Source organism: Anomalospiza imberbis, unplaced genomic scaffold (assembly GCF_031753505.1).
Source record: "Anomalospiza imberbis isolate Cuckoo-Finch-1a 21T00152 unplaced genomic scaffold, ASM3175350v1 scaffold_62, whole genome shotgun sequence".
NCBI classification, from domain to species: Eukaryota; Metazoa; Chordata; class Aves; order Passeriformes; family Viduidae; genus Anomalospiza; species Anomalospiza imberbis.
In genome coordinates, this window is record NW_027100233.1 from 569296 (window position 1) to 594207 (window position 24912).

The 24912-nt window shown below is 46.0% G+C and overlaps 1 pseudogene; it reads right to left on the reverse strand.

Annotated features, from left to right (window-relative positions):
- LOC137467420 (zinc finger protein 418-like) overlaps positions 1-21871 on the reverse strand; it is a 95805-nt pseudogene extending 73934 nt beyond the window's left edge.
- Positions 21872-24912: the final 3041 nt, after the last annotated feature.

Consider the following 24912-nt stretch of genomic DNA (forward strand, 5'->3'; position numbering starts at 1 on the left):
TCTCAGGTGGAAGATAGGAGCAAAAGCTGCACATTTCTGAGGTGCTAGCTGCCAGTGACTCATGTTTTCCTTCCAATATCGAAAGTGTTTGGACTATTTTTATCATTTCAACTCTTTCTGTGTGTCCCTGTGAGCAAGTAAGCACCACAAACCCTCTCCCTCAAAGCCCTGAGGTACTGCCAAAGCAGAACTTGTTCATGCTCTTTTCTCCTGGTGATTTTATAATCCCACCCAGACTCTGATAGCAAACCCATGCTGTAGACAAAAGACTGACCTTGGAATCCTAAGATTCCACAAGTGGGATTTTTTATCAAGGCTCTGCTGATTCTCTGTCACATATACTCCAAATTTAAATGAAATCAAATGTTTAAAAAACACGGGAAGAAAGCAAATGTGTTCAGTCTAACAATAAAATAACTGGGTTATTGAGCCAACAGATAATCACTGTTCTGCAGTGTACATGTTCATATGTGTATCAGTTTACATTTTAGCTGCACAAAATGTTGATCCAAAATTAGGTGGACAATGCATTAAAAAAACCCTTCTCCAGTAGACTTCAAGAATATAGTAATGAATTATTAAATCAATTTGTTGGAAGTGGAAATTAAAATCTTTCTGGCATGTCTTTCCCTATAGTGTAGTTTATACATGAAATCCTGCAGACTGTGCTGCACAGAGTTCACTGACAGTGCATCAAATAATGAGGCCATACGTTGATGAAAGGAATTTTAGTAAAATATGCCATTGGACATACAGCAAACAGATTTGATCAAAGCCCAGCTGCCATATGAAGTACACATTTTTTAACCATTGCTAAACTGCATTAGCCTGAATATTCTGAAAGTTATGATTTGACTTCTACACAGCTGACAATAAACTAAATAGTACTGGCAGTTAAGGAAACATGCTTTCAGGATTTGTAAAATAGAAAAAATAAAAAAATGTTTTATTATATTAAGATGCCAACTACAGCATGCAGTTGCCTCTACTTAACATTTGTAACATTTTGTTTTTATCGGAGAGTCTCACAGACTTTAGATACAGCTGTGAGTGCCTGCAACCATTTACACAAAATTACAAACTGTTGGGCAATACATTAATGCTTACATGAGATAATATAGCTACAAATTTTAGTACAATAAAGCATTAGCTGTGAAATGAAATTTACCTTTTAAATATTTATGTAAATGTAAATCTTTGTTCCTTTATTTCTTTCTGCTTTGGGGAGGGTTTGTTTTAGGGTTGTTTTGGTTGAGTTTTTGATTTAGTAGGGTCTGCTGAGTTGTGACTGTGTGCATGATCTGCAGGTTGTGCCTGCACACAGAGTTGGCTGTCTGGTGGTGCCTCAGATGTGTGTATGGCTGAAATGTGTAATCTATTGCTGTATAGTGTGCAATTAATGGAGCCATACAGCACTAGGATCTGGCTGAGGTCTGGATTGCTTGGATCAAGGACAGGAGAGCCCCCCCTACTTGCATCTGTAGATGTATCCATGCAGAAACTCACAGGCTGTTCCCTTTCAGAGTATGCACTGCTGTCCACCTTGCTGCTGTATCCTGCAGAGCTGTAAGTCTGGATTTGATATATCACAGATTTCACCAGAGTGCTGCACTACTGTCCCTTCAAACTGGGTTTTTCACAAATGTACAAAAGTCATGACAGGGCAAGTTCAAGTAACTAATCTGTAGAATACCCCATTGCCACTAGTTACTGGTAATGCCCAAAAATATCAGCCAGTTCAGACTTCTGGTCCCTGCTAGAGGACCGATGCTTCACTCCTGCATATTTTGGAAGGTCTCCTATGAAAGGAAATAGCAGAGAACGGTTTTTCCATAGCAAAACACTGGCAAGAACTCCTGGAGGCGAAAATGAGACTGTAATCCTTCCTTTGTGTTGGCCAAGGTAGGTTTATGTTTCTTCCAGCAGAAGAATGGTGGTTGCAGGGTCAGTGGTTTAGGTGGCTTGACAGTGCTGCCTGAGGGTAATTCAGGCTGCAGCAAGAGAAATGCCATCTGCTAGAATTTAAAAGCTCAGGCAGATCTCCCCAAAATGAGCATTTGTTTTCTCTGATGGCCATTGTGACATTTTTCTGGCTTTCCAGTATTTTCTCAAGAGCAGGCCAAGGCTGTTCCACAGGCAGAGCTTCCTGCAAGTGTTGTCTCCTTCACTCAGAGCTGAGCCAAACCACCCTAAGTGCTGCAGGTGGTGACAGACATTTCAGAGGAAAATTCTCTGTCTCTCTTTGAAACGCTTCAGATGTCACAGTACCTGGTTTTCCATCTAGTCTACGTTTTCATTAATGTCTCTGGGAATTTTCATGCTACTGCTTTTTTTCTTTTCTTGGATACCAGAATTACAAAACTCATCTTAGAATCACTTTTCATAGCATTAGTGGTTTTTTTGGTCTGCTGGGGAAACATGCTGTACTTAAAATAATGTAACACTGAGGTTTGGCTTAGGGCACCTTTTGATTCTTATGTGTTGCTGAATCGTGCCTTACACTGCTTTCTTCTTTGGCTTGTGTTCGGGTTTTGTTGTTTGGGTTTTTTTTGGTTTTGGTTTTTTTTTTTTTTTTTTAATGATCAGACTTGTAGGGCATTCTCATGTCTTTCTAAATAAAGAGCAGATAGAAAACTGTTATGATGGACGTTATGATGGATGTTTTGGTATGACCTGAAGTCATAGTTCCTTCCCCAAAGGAGGAAAAAGAATCCATAAGAGATACATATGCATCTAACTATAGAGTGAAAGGCATGTTGATATTTCTGTGCAAAGATCCCAGCTTCACATCTGACTGGTGGGACATTTTATGTCCCTACCTCCTCTTGGAAATACAATTTTCAGATGACAAATTGCTTTCCATCCTATCCTTTTTCTTGAACAATAGATACTGTATTTGAGAAACAGCCTACAGAATGTAGAAAGCAGTGATTCTGGTTGTTTTTTGGGTTTTTTTTTTTGGGTGGGGTTTTTTGTTTTTTGTTTGTTTGTTTTTGAAGAGACACAATATACAAATAATTAGGGTTAGAGAATAGCATTTGCTTTATCATCAGTCTTGGATTTATGTGTTACATGTCAAAAATATAGAATGCCACAGATAAAATTTCTCGGAATCACCGTTTGTAATGATACATAACATGTCTGTGTGCATGGCTGTCTATCTGTCACTTTCTGAAAAGATTACTTCTGTGTCTGTGTGAAATTTTTGAGTGCAATCCTGACCTCACTGACATTGACCTGAAAAATATCCTGATATCTTTTGAGGATGAAGTGCTCGTTTCCTATGTGTATAATTTTAGGTGCCCAACAGTAAATTTCATGGTCAGATGAGCTCTTCAGAGCAATGTGACACAGACCATTCTGTAAGGTTTCTACCATTTCAACCAGTGTTTATCTCCAAACAGACTACATGCCTGTTGGAAATGCTTCCACGAGCAGATTCCCTTCAGAAAGATGCTGAAAAGTATGAAAAAGTAAAGAAAGTAAGGGAGTTCCTTCCTCCTTCTTCTCTCATTTCACTTCCTTAGTCACCATTTTTTACTTGAGCTTGAGTTCATCTCAACAAAAAATCCAGTGTAATCCTCAAATGTATTTTCTCTCTCTATTGGAGAGCTTTATTTATTATCAGATGGTTCTCTGCAAGAAGATTTTTTTGCTGACTCTGTTCCCTCAATTGTGTCCTCATTGTCTCTCAGACCCTTCATTTTTCTTTGCTCGATTTGGTTTTTCTCAAGTGGGAGTCAGAGCAGTGATTTTTCTTGCCAAGTTACTGGTGTTGAATGGATGGTGTGTAAATCCTGTGAGGAGCTCAGTAAAAGTTAAAGCCTTTATAGTTTTGCAAAACTCAGTGTAAGCTGGGTTATGCTTCTTAGGAGTCTCTGCTAATTGTTTGGGTATTTAACAATAGCGAAGACTGCTGCATGGCAAAACCTCATCTAAACCAGGTAGACTAAACCCAGTGATTTATGCAACATAAAATGAAAAAAAAAATCACTTACTGCAGGCTCACATAATGCTTTTTGATTGTACCGTTGTGTTTTTATTCATCAATTTCTCCTGGTGTTAGGAAGTGAGGTAATGCTGATCTGGGGTTTGTGTAAAAAGCAGTATTTTTCTGAATCCTGAAAGGGAACACTTTCTGGACTATAAACAGCACAAAACCTACTTAATAAGTAGGAGAATAGTGATGAATAATACTGCTTACCAGTTCTTGGATGGAGTTAGCTTAAACTGAGATTTCACAATGAAGAGAAAAGCATCTTCTGCCAAATAATAAACAGACCATCTATCTAAGGGGTACAAGAACATAGTTTCATTATGCTCTGGATCAATGTCATCTCTGTTATTGCAGAACTAAGTTAAGATTGTTAAGTAAGTCTGAAGGTGTAATTTTATTTTTAGTCTATTTGACTTTCTAAGTTACTAATCTAAGCCATGTATGCTTACAGTTTTCCCTCTTACTAACAAAGGCAATTCAATATCCAGTTCATGATTATAGTACAGTTTTGAACCACACAGTAGGCAACCACAGTAATTTTTCTTTTGGAATTTGTATGATAATTTCAAGGTGAGATATCTGCATAATGCATTGGACACACATATCTGTATACTTGTAGTTAAAATAACGTGCTTTAAATTTGTGTGCATATAGATTTTCTACTTGTAATAGTAGAAAATAATCTACCTAAATAAATGGATATTTATCTCTTAATGAAGAGATGATAAAGAGATAATGTACCTTTCAATAAATATGAATCGTAGGTGGGGTAATTTTTGTTTCTATTGTAGCTGGTTAGTTTTAAATCTTTTAAAGCAATATATTTGTCTGAAAGGCCACTCATGCTATTTTGTTGATGTCTGGAAGGGACATTTTTTGCTCTCTTCTGACTCCATTGACCAAAATAAAATAAAACCACAAGATGTCAAACAAGGATAGATGAGGAGAAGAAAGAAAAACTCCTGCATCAGTGATAGAAAATTACGTATTGAAGCTACGTGGCTTAGGCACCTTACTCATTAGGTTTATAATTCATTTATAAGCTTATAGTGACTAGATTTTATAAGCTATAGTGGCTAGATTTATAAGCTTAGAGTGACTAGATTTTATCTAGAGCTTATAGCTCTAGATTTTCAGTTGTCACAATTTGCAGCATTGCTATTAGATTCACTAAAACTGAGCCACAACTCTTTATTGGAAAATAAAATTCTGAATTTTAAAATGACCTTGGAAAAATAGTGCTGGAAACAGGTTTTAAATTATCCTCCAATTCCATGAAGGTTTTTTTCACAGAATTAACCGAGAGTTTCCTGAATACAGTTTAAAAAGTGTGTGTTTGCAGATGGGTCACAGTCGTTTCAGCTCTGGACGTCTTGACGCCAGGAGAAGTCGGAAACTACACAGTATTTGTGAATGCAAGATTTTGCATTTAGATAGGTTTGGGCTGAACGATCTGAAAAAGCTCCCATAAGCACAGAGCTCCTTACTGTCTGTGTGTTTGAGAAGGCTGAATGGCTCTGTTTATTGCCACAAAGGGCCTGGAATAAATTATGTTTAGTAAATTGGCCCCAGGTTTTCTTGTTTCAGACAGTAGCTTCGGAGCAATCTGTTTTATAGGCTCCACTAGATGTAACCAATTGCGGGGAGGTGACACCTCGTTTTGGGACGTGCCATGGCACATGTGCCAGTCAGGTCTGGCCCCTTTCTCTGTCAGGATGGCAACCCACCCGCAGCTCCACTTTCTGTCTTCTGGCAGTGTTACCCACAGCCCGGTCCGAATTTATGGGCCCCGCTGGGAGGTCCAAGCAGGATGGAGCCAGGCTGCTCAGCCCCTCTCAGCCTTGTGCCTCCCGCCCCTACATGGGGCAAATAAAAGCTCCTTTATTCCGCTGGAAATGCCCCCGTTTCAGCGAGGAGTGTGCATGGCTTCCTTCCCTGGTCGGTCTTGCAGGTGATAATTAACACAGTGAAGTGCTATTTCCTAGCTGAAGCCAAGGTGGGGAAGCAGCTTTAGCCTCGGCATTTTTCTTTTCAGACTCTTTTTCCTCATTTATTTTGGATCTGTTCATGGTGAAGAAGTTTTAGAAGGTGTTGGTCCTTAGCTCAAGTATCAAAGAACTGAACAAACCAGTAATTTTTTCTTGTCTGACCAAATTCTTCTTACTTTTGAGGGGAGGAAGGAACGGGGTAGTAGAATTTGCTTTTAGGATTTATGTTTTATTTCTGCTCATGGGACTGTTTGCTTCTGATCAGTGTGACTGTGGGTCTTTTCAGCACAGGACACTGATTGACATTGCTTATGTTACAGAGAGGAAGGATATTTCCTGAAGATTAATGGCAAGTTAGTTGGCCTGAAGTTCATTAACCTGAGCTAGACTGTTGGAAGGACTCTGTGTGGAAGCTGGAATTGTATTAGAGGATCATCATAAACTAAAAATATATGTGACAATCTGGCCAGATTGCAATGAATCTAAAGACAGGACAGGGTTGACTCGAGCTCACAGAGCAGCTGCCTCCAGTGTAAACTAACCAACCGCCTTGTGAAGGCAAATGGTTTTTCAGAGACATTATTCAAATAAAAGGGAAAAGAGGGGAAAAAAAAAAAAACCTGAAGGTTCCCATTAGCAAAAAATGCCTAAATGAAAAAGTGAGGTTGTGAGCTATGGCCAAAGGCCTGAGTTTGGTGCTGATTCTCAATCAATTCAGCAAATGACAGTGCATCGACAAAATTGGTTTTTTAGTCAAATTTAGTCTTGATTCTTCACAGTAATTTGCCTCAAGAAAATGAACCCCAAATCCTTTGGTGAATTCCCTGTTGTCTGAGGCCCAGACCTTCAGGCCATGACGTCTCAACATGCTGGCAGTGAGACTGGCTCCCACTTAATTGCTTCTTTTTGAAGTATGGTTTGTCACTATCATCCTGCTGAAGATGGACAGGGCTGGTGTCTCACCTTCATATATTCTTCCCCCTCCTCCCCTCCCCTCTGTTCCCCTTCTTCCCCCTAAATAGATTTTTTAAAGGCAGTTTAACCCTACGATAGTCCAATCCACATCAGTCTTTTGTGGTGCACCCTCAAATAGATGTGTTGGCACAGAAGAAGTAAGGGCCTTCTCTTCAGATCTCATTCTGTAATAAAGGGAAGGGAAAGATGAAACAGGCATTTCATGTTTGTCTGTTTTCTCGCCGTGTCATCTCATGAACATGCACTCCCCTTGGCCAAGAGTAGTACATTCAGACACTGAATGTCAGTGTTGAAGAGGGGACTGAGAAGAAAGAAGCTCAGTGTTCTGCAATAGGAGCTACGCTTTGGGCATTTTACAAATTATTTCCCTCTTTCTCTTTCACCACCGTGCTCCTCTTGCACACTTCTTTGTCTTTTACTATTAACAGAAGTTCTGGAGGCTCAGAAAGCCCAAGTTTCATCTGAGAGAGATTTCATCTGTTGGAGAAAACTGTTTCCATCCTTTCATGCCATGGTTCTGGGTGCTGCTGTAGCTCAGAGTTGCCTGACCCAGGGCTGCAGGAGCTCAAATGCTAGACCAGGGGCCACGAGCTGTGCTGCATCCCTCATGGGCTTGTAAGGAGCCTCTCCTTTGATGTCTGTGCAAGTGCTGGCTGACGTGGGCGCTAGGATTGCTCTTTTAATCAGGCAGTTCCAGTACCTTTCAGAAAATAATTTTCATGGCAAGTCATGAGCCATTAATCTCTCAACTAAGCATAACATTTCTTTACTCCTTGGTTTTACAGCATTACTCAAACACTGATATTTTTAATTTCACCAGCTGTCTCCCTTGACCTCTAGCATCATGCACTTGCAGGAGGAAGGATCTGGTCTTACAAGTATTTTCATACTCTGATCTCTGTGATTTATTAACTATCAAGTTTTGCCTTCAGAACTCAAGACACCATTTAAAATAATTTCTTGTGCAAAAGTGGAGTTATTGGGCAAAAGAGATCCTTGATAGCTGGGTACAAAGGACACCAGGATTGCTGTTGCTGTTTTCTTTTCAACTACTGTGCTGTGTGACCTTGAGGAAATAGGTTCACTGCAGCTTTATGGTTCTGTTTTGGCATAGGGAAAATAAGGACAGTGATAATTGCTTTCATTTGTAAAACACTTCAAGATTTATGGACTATGAATGACACTTATTAAGTGAAAAGTGCTGCAAAGCTGGCTTAGTTGCACACTGTGCTAACAAAATCTCATATCAGCCTATTGACCCCAGCCTGAAACACTCACTAAAGTTTATAGGACGTTTTGGTGGATGAGTTGCAGTTATTCTGCTGGAAATATCATACTGAAAGCACTTTTAAATCCATCATCTGCACTGACTTTTTTTCTATTAAAACTAAACACAACTGCTTGTTCTATCCAGTTTTCTTAGTTTATTTATGAAAGTTTTGATGGGTATGTACTCATTGTTAACGCTGCTTGTACCCCCATGGCATCTGAGACCTTACAGTTCATTCTAGTCATAGCATAAACATAAAATAGCTTTTGTACTGAGATAAAAAGTTATAAAACATTAAGATATCCAGTCGACTGGTATGAACTAACAAGTTGCGTGGTCACTTTTGAATGGCAAATATTCTTTGTGTGGATACTGTATTAATTTAATTTGTGCTTGAACTTCAGCTATGCTAGACACTGGTGTTAAAAAGTTTACATATTTTTCCAATGTCAAAATGTGTAAATTTAGTATTAAAGAAACAAAACATTTTTACTTGTACTGGGGAAAAAATCCTTTTGTAGCAAAGAAATTAAATGAGCTGCTCTTTAAAGGTAGGTCTGGCTTGCTTACAGAATTATTATTTATGCAGTAATGCAGGTCTACAGATGTTTTCCTTTTTTTCTTCCAGATAAAACTTGGGTTGTTTGAAAAGTGGGGAGATAGTGCAAAAGAAGATGCAGAAGAAGAGAGCAGAATGAGAACTTTGCAAGTGCCACATGCCTACAGCCTGCTGTCTTTAGTGATGCTATTCTTTCCAGTCACTGGAATGTCAAAACAAAATATCCCAAGACTGAAGCTTTCCTATAAAGGTAAACTTTTCAGTGTTTTTTTTCTGATTCTGCTGCTTTTGTTTTGATGTGATGTTGCCAGCAGTTCATTTGTATTACTTACCAGGAAAACAAAACAGACATACAAAATAGAAGCCTTAAAGATGGATGAATTCTGCCTAGGGACGGTATTAAATTCTGGGGTTTTTTTGTCGTGTAGAGGCACATGTTTCTGAAATACAGCTGTCTTTTTAAACTATTATTTCTGTTTGCTCCAAGAGGATGTTAACAGACTACATAAATTCGAGGGGAGTTATATTTGAAACACTCCGAGCTGCATTGGAGATATTTCCATGTGGCTGGTGGGGATGATGTGAGACATGGAGGACATTCACATCTTCCTAGAGCATCAGAGAAGGTTGAGAGCGCTGCCTCAAGTGTTTCAAGGGGACTGACATTTATTTTTGTAATTCTTTTTCTATCACTACGTTGGTATGTTAAACTCCACATATGTGGTTTTCTTTCTCCTTGCCTCTTTGGATCACCAAATCGTGTTTCTCTGTGGAATTTCTTAGTCTTGTGTGTAGTTCTTGTTGGGAATGGTATCTGAGGAGTTTCAACACAGACACATTTATGTATTAATGGACAATTTTTTAAAGGAGATAGATTTCTTGTTGCTTTGAATGTAGATTACACCTCCACAGGCACAGAGATGTGACACTGATGCTGTCTTCTTCAGCTACAACAAATGCTCTCCAGTTAGTTACGTTTCATCTATGTCAGCACCCTGCCCTTCCAGGAGCTATTTCTGCTCTGTTTTTCAAACTTATGTCTTCCTATGCATGGCAGAATTGCACTCAGGATGGTGTGATGGGACAGGCTGTAAACCCTTCATTGGGGCTTATGATACGTTTGTCATGAGTTTAGCACCCAGATGAATTTAATGAGTAAGCAGAATGACATGCTATTTATTTACAAGCTTCTCTTTTGCTAGATTTGCATGCCACTGTGCATGCTATTCCACTGTGTAGAGATGTGTCTGGATGTGTTTGTGAGAGAGAGACGGAGGAAGTACATGAAGGGATCTTGACAACATTTTCATAAATTCAGGAAACAGTTGCACTCACTGAAGCCAATGAATACCGAAACTGAAAACCTGACATGAGTTATGAAAGTTAGCAGTAAAACCCTCCTAACATACAGCCAGCCTTCTCACAGCTAGGCCTTTTGAGATAATTCCCAAAAGCAGCACATACCATATGGCAATGGCATTTATTGTGGATCTGACACTCACGATTAGTGAATTCCTCTCAACTTCAAAAGCAGATAGCCTTTGGCAAAATCCTGATGGATGCATCTGGCAGGTAGAGAGGGGGAGAAAAAAAATATTGAGGTCAACACAGGAAAAAAAGAAATGTCTGAAATCTTAGTTTAGAATCGTGGCAGAGACCTGCTGGGAGTGGTTGGGAAAATGCCTGAGCTCGTTTAAAAAGACAATGAGCAGATGATTGATATTTAGGCCCTGACCCAAACTTTTATTAGCAACTTTAAAAAACCTTTCAGTTTGGCTTGAGGGATACCGTTTCCTGTCCAAACTTATCCACTTATATCCCTGTAGGGGGGAAAGCAACAACAGATACAGATGCAAAATAGCACATAAATCTTAATTTGGAGAGCTGTGATGGAACTCAAAAACCAGAAGAAAGAGAATTACGAGAATTTATTGTGCCTTGTCTTACCTTTTTGGGGGGGTGGAAGGTGTGTATTTTTCCACATGGATCAAGAAAAAAATCATTGCAGTTTTTTCACACTTACGTATTGTAAATTATACCAGTATGGCTTATCATAATTAAACCATATTTTTGTTGTTGATATCGGGATGTCAGATGTACTGAATATTCAATAAAGTTATCAGAATTAAGTCCATCTTCTTTACCCCAAGTGTTTCAGACAAAATAATTCCAAGGTTTCTGTAAGATGTAGGAGAAATGAACTGTCTTGCCAGTTCTCATAAGATTGTTAGTCATGTCACTGACAAGTCCTGGCATCTCTGTTCTTTGGAATTAAGACTTGAAATATCATGAGGAGGAGAATACAAGGTTCTTTCCCTTCTTTGTGGGAAACAGACGAAAACTGGCAACATCAGGCAGTTCCAGAAACCTGGTCACATGTGTGTGTTTGAAGGGAAGTTTTCATTCTCTTCCAGGTGCAGTGTGTTTATGGCATAGGTCCATCTTCCCAGAAGAGCTGAGCATTTGCTGGGGCAGGAGAGCTGAAAGTAAGCAAGATTTTGCTCCACAGTTACTGAATCTCCCAGCTGCATCAGTCAGTGGTGGATGGGGAAGAGGGAGAGGGTGGGGTAGTTAAAGATGTGTCTGTAACTGCAGGAGTGCTTCAAGAAACCACAGCATGTCACAGCTCCTTTGTGTTCAGACAGCAATTAAAATTTCAGACCTTCTCTTAATGGCAGTTACAGGTTTTCATCTTCTCTGGGTTTTCATCTTCAGAAGTGGGAATCTGTGCTGGAAATGTTAAGATATTCCAGGGAGTCATGTGGGGATCAATGCAATACAATGCATTTCCTTTATTGCATGCCCTACTCTAAAAATGTGTTCTAAAAAATTGTGCATGTATAAAACTAAAGCTACACACAACTCAATTGAAATATGTTGTAATACAGAATCAAAGTCATATATTCTCCACCTCTGTTTATATAATACACTGTGATCTTTAATCACATATCCTTTGTTCCCACATTTTCCCTGATCCATTAGTTGAAAAATTCTCTTCTTCACTTATACTTAACTTTTAGATACTGATTCATGTCATTACTATCCCAGAAATTGTCACTGCTTGCTCTTGTGATGTTTTTAGGGTGCTCGCTCTGCATAGACCTTACTTAATCTATGCATCTTAGATACTTCTACAAGTTTGAGGTGCTTCTATTATTATGTTATAGCTTTAATAAATGGAGGAGCTAACAAACTGTCTTCTAATAGAAGACTGACATCTTTAGAAAACCAGGGGATGAATTATTCCTGATTTTCATACTCTATTTATGTTATAGCTTTAATACATGGAGGAGCTAACAAACTGTCTTCTAATAGAAGACTGACATCTTTAGAAAACCAGGGGATGAATTATTCCTTATTTTCATACTCTTTGTCTAGCTCTGCTTTCAGTCTAAGAGAACTGTGTGTATTTATCATTCATTTTCGTGCACCTGGACATAGCCTGTGACCTTCATCCAAACTGCAGAACTCCTTAAGCACAGAAGTGACATTCAGCTTCCCTAAGAAGTGCATCCTCCTTGTCTGCTGCATCATTTAACATGATCATTCCAACGTCTAGAGCAGATGCAGAAGGTTTTCATATACCAGTCTCATTCATTAATGTCATTTTCAGGACAGCATCAGTTTTGTTACTAAAGAATGGAAGAGTCTGTGTCCTAATTCATATAAGTTCAATTCATACAGTGTAGACAGTTGTGTCTCTATCTTCTGGGTAATAATATTTTTTAATTAATTGAGAGGTACTTCCATACATATTTTCTGAGTGTATCTCTAGGTTCTACTTTATAGGGAAAAGTAGACTATAGCCAAACCAGAAGATTGATTGCCGTCTCAGGAAAAAAAAAACATTTGCATTTTGCAGCTGTGCTTGCTCTGCTGGAAGAAGGAAGCAAAACCAGACAAAGCCCTGCTCCTGTGGTCGCATCAGCAGCTGTAAATCTGAATGCTTATGAAAAACAAGGAAAGTGTGTTGAGTGAAGAAATGGTGTTTTCCTCTTGTTTGTTATTTAATTAATTTTTGGTGGTTTGTTATCTCTCAGAAAAATCTATCTCAGATTCCTTTGCGGAAAAACATGAAGTGTTTATGTGAGAGTGAAGATCCTACTACTGGAAGATTGTATAGTTACGCAAAAGAATTTGCCTGTTTTGTCTCAAAAATGCTTTCTGGAGGCAGTTATCATTGAGACTTATAATATACCCGAGACTGATGATGGATGGGCACTGCTGTCCATGCAAGGAAAGGCTCTTGTATGTGCATAAACTAAATATAAATGTGAAGGCATTAATAAATAGAAAAACCAGCACATTTCTTACAGACTTTTTTTTTTCTTTTTTTAAGCTAGTGAACTTGAAGGTCAGATCCAACTATATGTTGCATTTTTTGTCATATAATTATCATATATATGTACATATATATAATGTCCTGGAGAGCAGCTTCCAGTCACTGACATCAACAGTTTACATAGCAGATGAACTAAGAATAACCTGGGAGAACTGACCCATATCAACCTCTTAAGTGTAAACTGTAGCTCACAACAGTTTTTGTGTTTTCATGGTCACAGAAGGGCCTCAGTTGGGTAAAGGAAGAATTGTGTTCAAAAAATACGGAACTATTCTGCTGAGTGTTCACTTTATTAAATCTTGGAAAATGAGAGGAAACAAATCTGGAAGAGTGATACTTGGCAAATAATTTTTGCTCCCTTGTAAAAAGAAGGAAGGGACAACATCAAAAACAGCTTCCCTAGAAGAATGCAGGGAAGATACATGATAAGTGGCATCAGCTTGGAAGAGAGTTTAAAACTCTTTATTGGAATACTTTTACTAATGACATCTGTTAAGCAAATCCAATTCAGAGCAGTTTTAGCAATCCCAACATTATTCTGCTACACACCAAGGGGAGAGCGTGATCAGCCTGACGTCAGTGTCTGTCTAGCAGTGGCCATCTGTGGTCACGATGCAGGTACTCAAGTCACATCCTGCTTCCCTTTCCTCCCTCCCCATTTCTGCAGTTCCATTTAGAGATGAGTTCCCCAAAGAAAGGTCGAGGAGTATAATCTCTCCTGTACTCACAGTCCTTTGGAGATAAATACACAAAGAGATAGCAGAAAGAGACAGAAGTTCCTTTATCAGTCAAAGAGATTGGCTAAGACTGTTTAAGGGAGACAATTTTGAAGATGGTGGGAGTGACAGAGGTACATCTTTGCACCAATTTGAAAACACAGACATTCTGCTTTCTGAACAAAATCCTGGCTATACCAGAATTTTGCACGGTGTTGAACCACAGAGTTTGAGAGCTAAGAGGTTATTGGAGGCATAAAATTTTGTAATTAAATTATTTGGCCTTTTTAGGATGGTATTAACTCTTCCTGTGCATCATCCAAGCAGCCTGGATTTCTTCCAGAAAGAAAGAAATCTCACTAAATCTGTAACAGAGCATTAGCTTACATGACATCCTACCCCAAAGTAATAAGTATAAATACTACTAATAAAAAATGTCCCCCACCAGTATTAAATAAAAGCCTACACTTGTACACTGAGAACATCCCTGGGTCATGTCACCCAAATTTGAATTTGACAATGGTTGTGTGTGAGGGTGCTTGTGCCTGCTCTGTCAAGGGAAGCTCTGGTGTTCCCAGGTTCCCGAGTGATGGATCTGCACTTGGTGTCTGTTAGGGCTCAGGGTGCCCAGGGCCACGATGAGTTCCCTGACCGGGCTGGGGACGGCAGGCGGGGCTGGCCTGTGCCGCGCTCTGGGTTCTGTGACATCGCAGGCGCCGTGTCACAATGGGGGCAGCTAGAAAAGGCCCCAGCGGGTGCCGCTGCCCCAGTAGAGCCTGGGCAAGCGGTGAGTGCACAGCAGTGAGGAGACGGGGCTGGGGGCTGGAGGAGGGCTGGGGGAGAAGCGCCGGTACCTGGGGCTGCCCCCGCATCCAGGGCCCAGCCCCGGCGGGAGCGCCTCGCTGAGGGCGCGCTGCTTGCTGGGGCAGCGGTGCAGGCCTTGCCAGCTGCCGGGGGCCCTCTCCTTCCTGCCGCCACATCCCTGCTGCTCCTGCCCCTCATTGTCCGTCTCCATTCCGGCCCCACTGAACCCCTTCTGTGTGTCCTCCTGCAGACCATGGCTTTACTGTCACTGCTCTTCGTGCTCGTGCAAAGCCTGATCCAGTACCCCCAGCCGGCTGGGGATGGGCTGGATGAGGCCACGCACCAGCGAATGAAGGAGCGTCAGGAGCTGCTGGACCGTGAGATGGCTCAGCTGCTGCAGGAGCTGGAGCGGGGGCCCCTGGAGCAGCAGGACGAGGGCTGGGGAGCCGTGCTCTTTGGTGCCCTGCAGCAGTGGCCGGTCTGGGTTCTTGCTGGCGTCCTGCTCTTCTTGGGCCTGTGGTTTAGCTGCAGGAGAAGGAGCTGTGACACCAGCAGCAGCAGCAGCAAGGACCAGAGCTCCTGCAAGACCTTGGGAGATGAGAAAGGAACAGAACAGAAAGAAAACAGCACTGATCCAGAGGAAGGTGGAGAAAACACTGACGTGACTGTGGAGGCAGATGACAGCAGCACTGAAAATGACAGAGGAGGCAGTCCTGTGGCTGTAGATGAAGGAGACAGTGATGATGCCATTGAAGGCAATGACGATGTGAAGGTGAAGGAAGACAGCGATGTTCACAGAGACAATGGACATGATTTAAAGAAAGATGAGGGACGGAGTGATGGGGATGTGCCAGGAGACAGTCGTGGTGACGAAAATGAAGAAGAACCTGGCCATGTTGTTGGAAATAAAGAAGACCTAGATGAAGCAAATGAAGGAGAACACAAGGATGTGCGGGTGGAGCAAGACAAGGACACTGGAAAGGAAGAAGAAGGAGATGGAAATGAAGAAAAAAACAATAGTGTGACTATAAAGGTGGGCGACAACAATGACATAAATGAAGGTGAAGACAACATAGATGGACAGGAAAAATACATGGATGTGAAGGTGCAGGAAAGCAGTGATGCCAGTGAACAGAGAAGCAGAGATGTGACTGAGCAGGAAGATAGCAGTAAATGCGGGAATGAAAGTGCCCTTAATGGTTTTGCTGGACCTGAGAAAGAAAATAAGGATGTTACAGAAGAAGATGGCAATGATAGAAACAAGGCTGAAGAACAGGGTGATGTGAACGTGGAGGGAAACAAGAACAAGGATAGAAAAGAAGACAAACAAGGTAACGTGGCTGCCAGTGAAAAAGTTGGCAGTGATGGTGGCAAGGAAGAGAGCGGCAATGGTGGACCCGAAGACAGAGAAGACACTCAGGATGCTGGGAATGAGCAAGGCATCCTTTTAGTAAATGGCATACAGTGGCCTGTGGAGGACCTGGAGAGAGGTTGCTCAGTGGTAGCTGAGCTGATGGAGAGCTTGCGTGCTTGTGCGAGAGGGAGCGGCTGGGCGAGAAGCTGTTGTGCTTCCTGCACCACTCGCAGGAGGAGCTGTGGCGGAAGCAGAAGCGCAGCCTCCTAGAGACACTCTGCACCGGCTCCTACCTGGATGTGGAGAAAACCTCCCGCTGGTTCTACCAGTTGGTGAGATGCTCATGGCTGCACGTGCCTCAGTCATACTCATGGCACTTGGTGTTTCAGCCCTGCAGCCGGTCCTGCCAATTCCAGCTGAGCAAAGGCAAGAAGAGCCTGACGGTGGAGATGCTCTTTGGGGTGCACCAAGGGGACTCTGACATCTTTGTGGTCAGCCATCCCACAGAGGCCCAGAAAGGCAACTCCAGCATCTTTGTGAGCAGTCAGCCCGCCGAGGCCAACATCATCGCAAGCACAGCATGGCCTGAGACATATGCTGTGGCAGAGGCAAAATTCTTGCAGCACATCGCCAGGCAGATGCCGTGCCAGAGCTTGCACCTGAAATGCCTGCAGGTCTTCACCTGCATCCTGAGGGGCACAGGTTTTTCCAGCTCTACCTGGAAGACTGTGGTCATGCACGTGCTGACCACCGTACCGCTGTCCCGGTGGCACAGGAGGGAATTTGCACAGCGGCTGTGGGACATCATGGCGTACCTGCGCCGCTGCCTGCACTTGAAACACCTGGAGCACTTTGTGCTCGGCAACGGGAGGCTTCCTGCAGAGATCAGCTTGCCGCCAGCAATGCGAAGGCTTCAGCCACTCAACCTCTTTGAGCACCTGGCCCGAGATCCTGCTGCCCACCTAGAGGCGCTGAAAGCTTATGGTCGGCTGCGATTTCGCCTCCGGACGCTGCTCTCCAGCTACTGAGAGGAGTTCCCTGCACAGAGCTGTGCTGGGGGGGTCACACCCGATGGCAGCCACGTGAACGCTGCATAATTGTTGCATTTGTCACTGGCAATCCTGAAGCCGCTTTCCTGCTCCTGCGGAAGGAAGATGCTGCAGCACATGGATTCGTTGTGCAGACACATCTCTGAGTGGCCTTGCCCTTCACCTTCCAGTTACGACGGTGCTGTTGCCTAAGTCTATGAGGCAGAAACTGGCTCCACCTGCACATCCTCACAGAAGAACAGTGCAGTTGATGGAGGTTGCTTGAAATATCTCGAAGACAGCAACCTAGTCTGTTAGGGACTTAATGTATTCATTTAATGAGCTGTAGCTTTAATTAGACTAGTTTCTTAGCATTCCTTCCAGATGCCCTTTAGTCTCGTGAGTGTATAACTATTCTGCAAAGTTACCCTTAGTGTAGAGAAATACCCTACTGTAGTTGCTTGTCTGCTTTTAAATAATATTTGAATATCTATGTTTGAGAAATTAATAAAAGAAAATAAGTTTCTCAAATTGCCTGAAATGTGTCATTCTTTGCATTTAACCCTCTGTATTTAGAGAATGTCCTTCCTATACCCCTATCTGAAATAAAAACTTTTTGCAAACAGAGATGTTGGATATATAAAGTATGCTGTCTCTCAAGCATTTCCATAGAAACGCTTGAAGCTTGAAGTGAAAATGCCCTGAAGTGCCTGAAATTTTGCAGCAGAGTACTCCTGAATTTTTAGGAATATTTGGAAAAGTTTTCTTCACACAGTCACTTCTATACACTCCTGGGGAACAATTCAGTCCAAAGAGTTGAAGTCAGAGAAGTCCCTAACTGCAAAACATGTGGTTCAATACATCTTTTTTTGTCTTCTCATAACCAAGGTTTTGGCACAAAATTGTGACAGTAGAAAGTAATTTTTCTGTTTTTCTCTTTTCTCTATTCCTGGTTATCTGTGTCCTTTCGGAGAGGCCCTGCTGGTCTATTAATATAACCTTTTCCACCAGGCCTATATAATATTGTCTAGCAGTGAGAGCCACTTTCCATGCACAGCTTTACCCATGGTGAGATGCAGCTAAACAAAATATGATTTACTTCTTGCCATACATAGTAGAGATTCATGGTAGTTTGGAAGCATTTATTCTCTTTGCCTTTGTACCAACACATCAAAGAACAAACAGTGACATTGCAGGGTGACATCTCAGAGTCTTCTGTGACATCACAGAGCAGCTGTCTGACATCACAGGGTGATATCTCAGAGTTGTCTCTGTGACATCACGGGGGCTGTGTGACATCACAGGAGGTTGTATGACATCACAGGGTCTGTGTGACATCACAGGGGCTGTGTGAGGTCACTGGGGAGGTGACTCTGCCCCAGCCCCCCCTCCCAGTTCCCCCAGAGAAGTCCAACGCTGCTCGTGCACAGTGGGGTCCCCTGTCCCCCCGGGTCCCACCGCCCCCGGCGCCGCAGCCTCCCCCAGAGGATGTTCCACGAGATCGACCCCAGAGCCTGACACAGGGCCATGGGGGGTGGGACAGGGGACAGGGACCCCCCGGCAGTGTCCCTGTGTCCTCCAGGGCCAGAGCCTGGCCCAGGGCTCCTTCACCCTGTTACCAACGAGGGCTTGAGAGCGCTGAAAAAATCCCCGGCAAGGGAGCAGCACAAACCAGATTTAATATTGAGCAACAGCACCACAAAGTTCCTTGGCAAGAGTCACTCTGCTCCTGACTGGACACTTCAGGCACACCAAGGAAAAAAAGCAACAACAAAACCAAACAGAATCCAGGCACTCAAACCAGAAATGAACCAAGAACTGTCCCTGTGAGAGTGTGAGACACAAGGAAATGAGGGCAAGGATAAAAGGAATACAGGCCCAAGAGCTTACAGAGCTCAAACTTAACAGAACCTAACTTATACCTTAACCTTAACTTCCACCTTCATCTTCACAATTTAGCAAAAGAACAGCACTTTATAGTATTTAACCGAACTTATAACCTATGACTTTGCAGTTTCACTGAGAAATAACATTTAACAATATTCAACTTGGCTTATATTTTAAACCTAACAACTTAGCAAAGAACAACTCTTAGCACAATTTAACTTAGCTTAGACCTTGTGATTTAACCTCACTGACAGGCCTGACTGGCTCAGCTATCCAAGGCACTCAGACCCCTCAGAGAGCAGCATTTCTGCCACATTTCCCGAGCACAGGCACTCCTGTGTGCACACATACACAAAGAGTCAGTGCAAGGCACCTGTGAGAAATTCCCCTGAGGGCAGGGAAATGCTCCCTGCCGATGCTTTGGCATCTCCCCAGCGGGGGAAGGGTTGAGCCTGGAGGAGTGGGGGGATCGGCCCAGGCTCCCTCGTTGTTGGGGATCCCCGAGTGCAGCAAACGGGAGAGTTCCCGGCTCGGAGAGGCCCCACTCCGAGGGAGTCGCTGGCCCAGGAGAGCTCCAAGGGGCTCCTTTTGGAGCGCTGTCTGTAGGGCCCCAAGAGAGGGGCTTCAGTGCCAGCAATGTTTCATCCTGGCCGCACTTGGCATCCACAGCTTTCTTTGGCAGGGTGAGAACAGGGCTGTTGTGCCACCGAGGGAACAAAAACACTTCCCGGGGCTGCTCCTAAAGCAGCCAGGAGCTGGTTGGGCAGCAGCAGTGCCTGGAGCAGACAGTGTTTGTGATGAGCTCCAAGGAGCTGAGCCCAGGGGCTGTTGGCCAAGGCCGAGGCCCAGCGAGCATTTCTCAGCTGGCAGGGCGGCCGGAGAAGGTGGAGGCGGGGGAATAATTCACGCCCTCAGTGTGCTCCCAGTCGCTCCCAGTGTTTCCATGTCCGTGCCCCAAGTGCTGCTCCCAGCCCTGATCCCTGGGGATGGGAATGTCCCGCTCCCTTGCCGGGGCAGGGTCACACCTGAGCCAGGTGTGCAGGGCAGGCCCTTGCCCTGACCCCCAGCACTGTCCCAGCTGCAGGATCTGCTTCCCACCGGCCTCTTCCTCCTGCGGCCCCGAGCCCAGCTTGGTGCTGAACAAAGGGGCTGGGCCGGGGCCATCCCCCGGCGGGGGCTGCACACCCCCCTGCCCCCTCCCCAAATTCCCTCTGGGGGAGCAGGAGCTGGGGCTGGAGCCCTGTGGGGAGGGACAAGGGGGTGACAATGGGATGGGGGGTGTCACACACGCTCTGGGGGGACACGCACGGCCCCGGGGACCCCCCCATATCTTCTGCAGAGCCAGAACGATGAACCCCACCATGGAGCCACTGACCTCTGGCAGTATCTTGGGGGGTGGGGTCTGGTGGCAGCTTTGGGAGTCTGGGGGAGTCACAACCACCCAAAAACGCCCTCCCAGCCCCACAGCCACTCCCAGACTCCTCAAACCACCCCACAGCTCCCAGCCAGGACCCCCCCCCCAACTACTCCCTGCAAGATAAATGACCCCAAGAACCACCAAAACCCGTTTCCATCTCCCCCAGGACCCACCCAAATTCTCTGCAAGCCACACAGCCCTTTCAGGGACACAAATCTCCCTCATAGACCCTGCCAAGCCCCCTCCCAGCACCACAAATGCCCACAGGATTGACAGAAGCCCTTCCCAATCCCCCCAGGAGCCCCTAAACTCCCACCTCCTATGGCACTGACCAGGAGAGCTTGGTGGACAGGAACATTTACAGCCAGGATCAGCTCGGGCGCTTCAGCAGTGATTTGGGCACTTTGGGGGAACATCCGGATAGGGAGAGCCAGGCCAGGGACTGGGACAGACAATTAGAATTCTTAGAGAACAGGCGGGCTCAGGTGGACACCTTTTGCCGGCACACCTATGAGATTGTGGACATGTCCCCTGCCTTTGATAGCTTCAGAACACCCAAATCCTCCCAAATATTCTATTGAACCAACCCTAAATTCACCCCCAAATCCAGGTAAATGGTGCAGCTTCAGATCTCTTTGCTCAATTTTTTATTTTCACCCCAGTTTTGGTTGTTTAGACAGGGTGAAGAAAGAAATTATTGAAATGGAAAAGACCTCCAAGATCATGCAGCACTGCTTGATGCCACCAGAAGAAATAACTGGACAGAGCGGGTGAGATTTTTTGGGGTGTAAAGTCAACAAATCACTTTCTGCCAGTGAATTTCCAGTTTACATCAGAGTCCTGATGGATGTTCCTGCCCCTGTGTTCATCCAGGTGCCTATGGGGATCCAGGAGGACGTGGAGACCACCTTCCAGGTGTCTTCTCAGCAGGAATCACTGGGAATGTGGGTCACCAGGGCTCTGACCAAAGTGGGTCCTCCCATGGGGGATGGAGTTGGAGCAGGGCACGAAGCTCTTCCCACAGCTGAGGCATTTGCAGGGCTTCCCTTACCGGTGCCTCCGTTGGTGTTGGGTCAAGGTAGAGCTTCTGGAGCTCTTCCCACACTGGGGACACTCGTAGGGCCTCTCCCCAGTGTGGATGCACTGGTGGGTGACGAGGTGGGACTTTTGTTTGAAGCCCTTCCCGCAGTTGGGGCAGCGGAAAGGCCTCTCCTCCGTGTGAATCCGCTGGTACCTGAGGAGACTGGAGCTGGTCTGAAACCTCTTCTGACACTGGGGACACTCGTAGGGCCTCTCCCCAGTGTGCATGCGTTGGTGGTTGACGAGGTGGGAGCTGCAGCTGAAGCCCTTCCCACACTCCCCACACTCGTAGGGCCATTCCCCGGTGTGGATCATCTGGTGCTGGATCAGGTGGGAGCTCTGCCTGAAGCTCTTCCCACACTCCAAGCACTTGTAGGGCTTCTCCCCATGGTGAACCTGCTCATGGCCCACCAGCTCCAAGCTCTGGCTGAAGCTCTGTCCACCTTCCTGGCACAGGATGCCAGGGCTTTTTGGGCTCCCGGGGTCCCTTCTCCCCTCCTTCTCTGCTTTGGGCTGCAGGGGCTCCAAGGAGTCCCCCCTGCCCCTCTCCAGGCTGTTGAGGGTCCCGCCAATGACGGCGCTCCCCCCTCTCTGGGCTCCCCACTTTGGGCTCCTGGGGGACACAGGGCTCTGCTCCTCCAGGCTGCCTCTGCCGGCAGCTGCCACCGGGACCCCCCAGTGTCCCCCAAGGGGCCTTTTCCGCTCAGCTTTGCAGTTCTTCATTCTCCAAACATCCCCCCAAAAAACCCAACCCAGGGACCCCCCCAGGATATCTGGGCCAAGCTCCCCATCCCTGGTCACCCATGGGATGGGAGCTGATGGTCCCAGCAGGGCTGTGAATTCAGGAAGGGCTCGACCTCGTGGTTCCTTTTTCTTTTCCTGATCCTCCTTTGTCCCTCCTCTTCCTCTTCGTCCCACTCCTCCTCTTCCATCCCTCCTCCTCCTCCCTAAGCCCACCTCCTTCTCCTACTTCCATCCCTTCTGGCTCTCCTCCTCCATCCCTCTTCTTCCCTCCCTCCTCCTCCTCCCCAAAGAGCAGCGACACCCTTGGTGCCCCGTTCCCGCAGCCCTGGCAGCCCGCGGCAGGAGCGGGGATGGAGCCAGGACGGGTCGGGATGGGCAGCGCGGGGCTCTCGGCTGGTTCCCAACCGCTGGGGGCGGGGGGAACCCGGCTTGGGCAAAAGGAGAGGCAAACTGGGAAAACTGGGGGCTGCACATCCAAACTGGGCCTTGCTGGGGACCCTGCCAGGGGACTGCCAGCCCTTGGGGCTCCTCTCGGGAGATCTGGGAAGGGGGAAACGCAGAGAGGGCTGGGAGATCCCAGGAATGGCAGCACTGGGAGTGACTTTTTTATACTGGGATCGTACTGGGATCATACTGGGAGCAGCTGGGCCCATGCTGGGGCAGACTGCGGTCACACTGAGGGAGACTGGGATCATATTGGGATCATACTGGGATCACACTGGGACAGAGTAGGAGCCTGCAGCGGGCAATTGAGACCATGCTGGCGCAAATAGGATACACTGGGAGTGACTGGGATCATTCTGAGTTTGACTGGGAGCAACTGTGAGCAACCAGGATCATGCTATGAGCAAGTGGGAGGAACTGGGCGTCACTGGGTGCATGCTGGGGGTGACTGGAAACAACTGGGCTTCTACTGGGATCAACTGGGATCATGCTGGAGGTGACAGGGATCATATTGGCAGTGAGTGCAACTACACTGAGGCTGAGTGGGAGTGGTTGTGAACAAATGGGATCATGCTGGAAGGAACTGGGAGTGACTGGGAGTATGCTGGAAGGAACTGGGGTACACTGGGAGAGACTGGGAGTGACTGGAACAAAAGTGAGGGTTAAAGGGAGCAACTGGAACCATGTGGGGCACAACTGGTTCATACTGGGAGTGACTGCGAGTAGACTGGGCTCATCTCTGGACCATACTGGGAAGGACTGGACTAATACTGGGAGTGTCTGAGAGTGACTGGGAACACACCAGGCACATCATCCCCCATACTGGGTGTGACTGGGAGCAACTAGGAACACACTGGATGAAAGTGGGAGCAACAGGGACTGTGCTCGTGCAAATTGTATCATAACGGGAAATGACTGGCAGCAACTGGGCTCCTGCTGGGAGCAGCCCCTGGCGGCCCCGGGAGCCCCGCACCCCTTTCCCGGCCATGCCGCCCCTCCAGCCCCAGCACCCCCCATTGCCGGGGTGCCGGCACTGCCAGGGGTCCCCCCCTCTCGGGGTCCCCGTTGGGGCTTCTGGGGCTCTCCTCTCTCTGGGCTCCCGCTCAGGGCAGCCGCGGCTCTCCCGGGGCTCCCCAAAACCGGTGTCCCCCCGCCGGGGCTCTGCTGCCCTCACCGCCCACCGGGACCCCCGGAAAACACCTCCCGGGGATCCACCGATGTCCCCCCGAGGGCCAGCTGCGGCTCGGCTTTGGAGCCCTGCCAGCTCCAAACATCCCACCCAAAAAAACCCCAAACCCAGGGAGCCCCGGGATATTTGGGCCGAGCTCACCCTCCCCGGGCACCTGCGGGATGGGGGCGATGCTCCCGGGGTGCTGCGAGCTCAGGCAGCGCCAGGGCCACGCGATTCCTTCTCTCCTCTCCTCCGGCTGCTCCCTGCTGCCGCTGCGCCTCTTCCTCCCTCCCTCCTCCTCCTCCCCCGCTCCGGGATCCTGAACCGTGAGGGGAAAGGGGGCGAGGAAAGGACGGAACCGTGAGGGGAAAGGAGCGGGGCCAAGGGGACGCGCTGTCCTAAAAAAGCCCGGTTTGACCCAAAATCACCCAAAAGGGCATCAAATGTAGTCTACATCCACATGGTTCAGCCTGACATCAACCAAATGGGATTAAAAGTATCCAGAGGGCTCTAAAATCCAACCAAAGGGGCTTAAAACTGCCCAAGTGTTTTATAGCCCTCAAGAAATGGCTTAACATCACCCGTAAATCTTTCAAATGTGACTAAAATCCACCCTGAAAGTATCTGGTCCAGCCTAAAATCATCCAAAGGTATCTAAAATCACCAAAATGTCCCTGACACCAACACAAGAAGACCTAAAATCACCCTAAAAAGGCTTGGTTCAAGCTAAAATTGCCCAAAGAAGCAAAAAACCGTACTTAAATGGGCCCAAAATACCCAATAAAAGGGACCTAAAATCACCCACACAGGATTAGGATTCACCCATATGGGCCCCAGTTTTTCCTAACTCACCCAAATGGGCCCCAGCCCCACCCCCATGGGCCTAAAATCACCCAAAGGGGTCTGAAATCCCCCCTAAACCCCACCAGATTCGTCCTCAAATCAGCCACAGGGGCTGAAAATCCACCCAAAAAGGCTCGGGATCCCTGCAAGGGATCTGAAGCCCACCCTAAACCTGCCCGGTTCGGCCCAAAATCCCCCAAAGGGGCCGAGCCTGAGGCCGAGCCCGGGATCAGCTCCGGGGTTTGCTCCGGGACCTCCGCGTTCGCTCCGGGCAGTTTTGGCCGCGGCCCCGG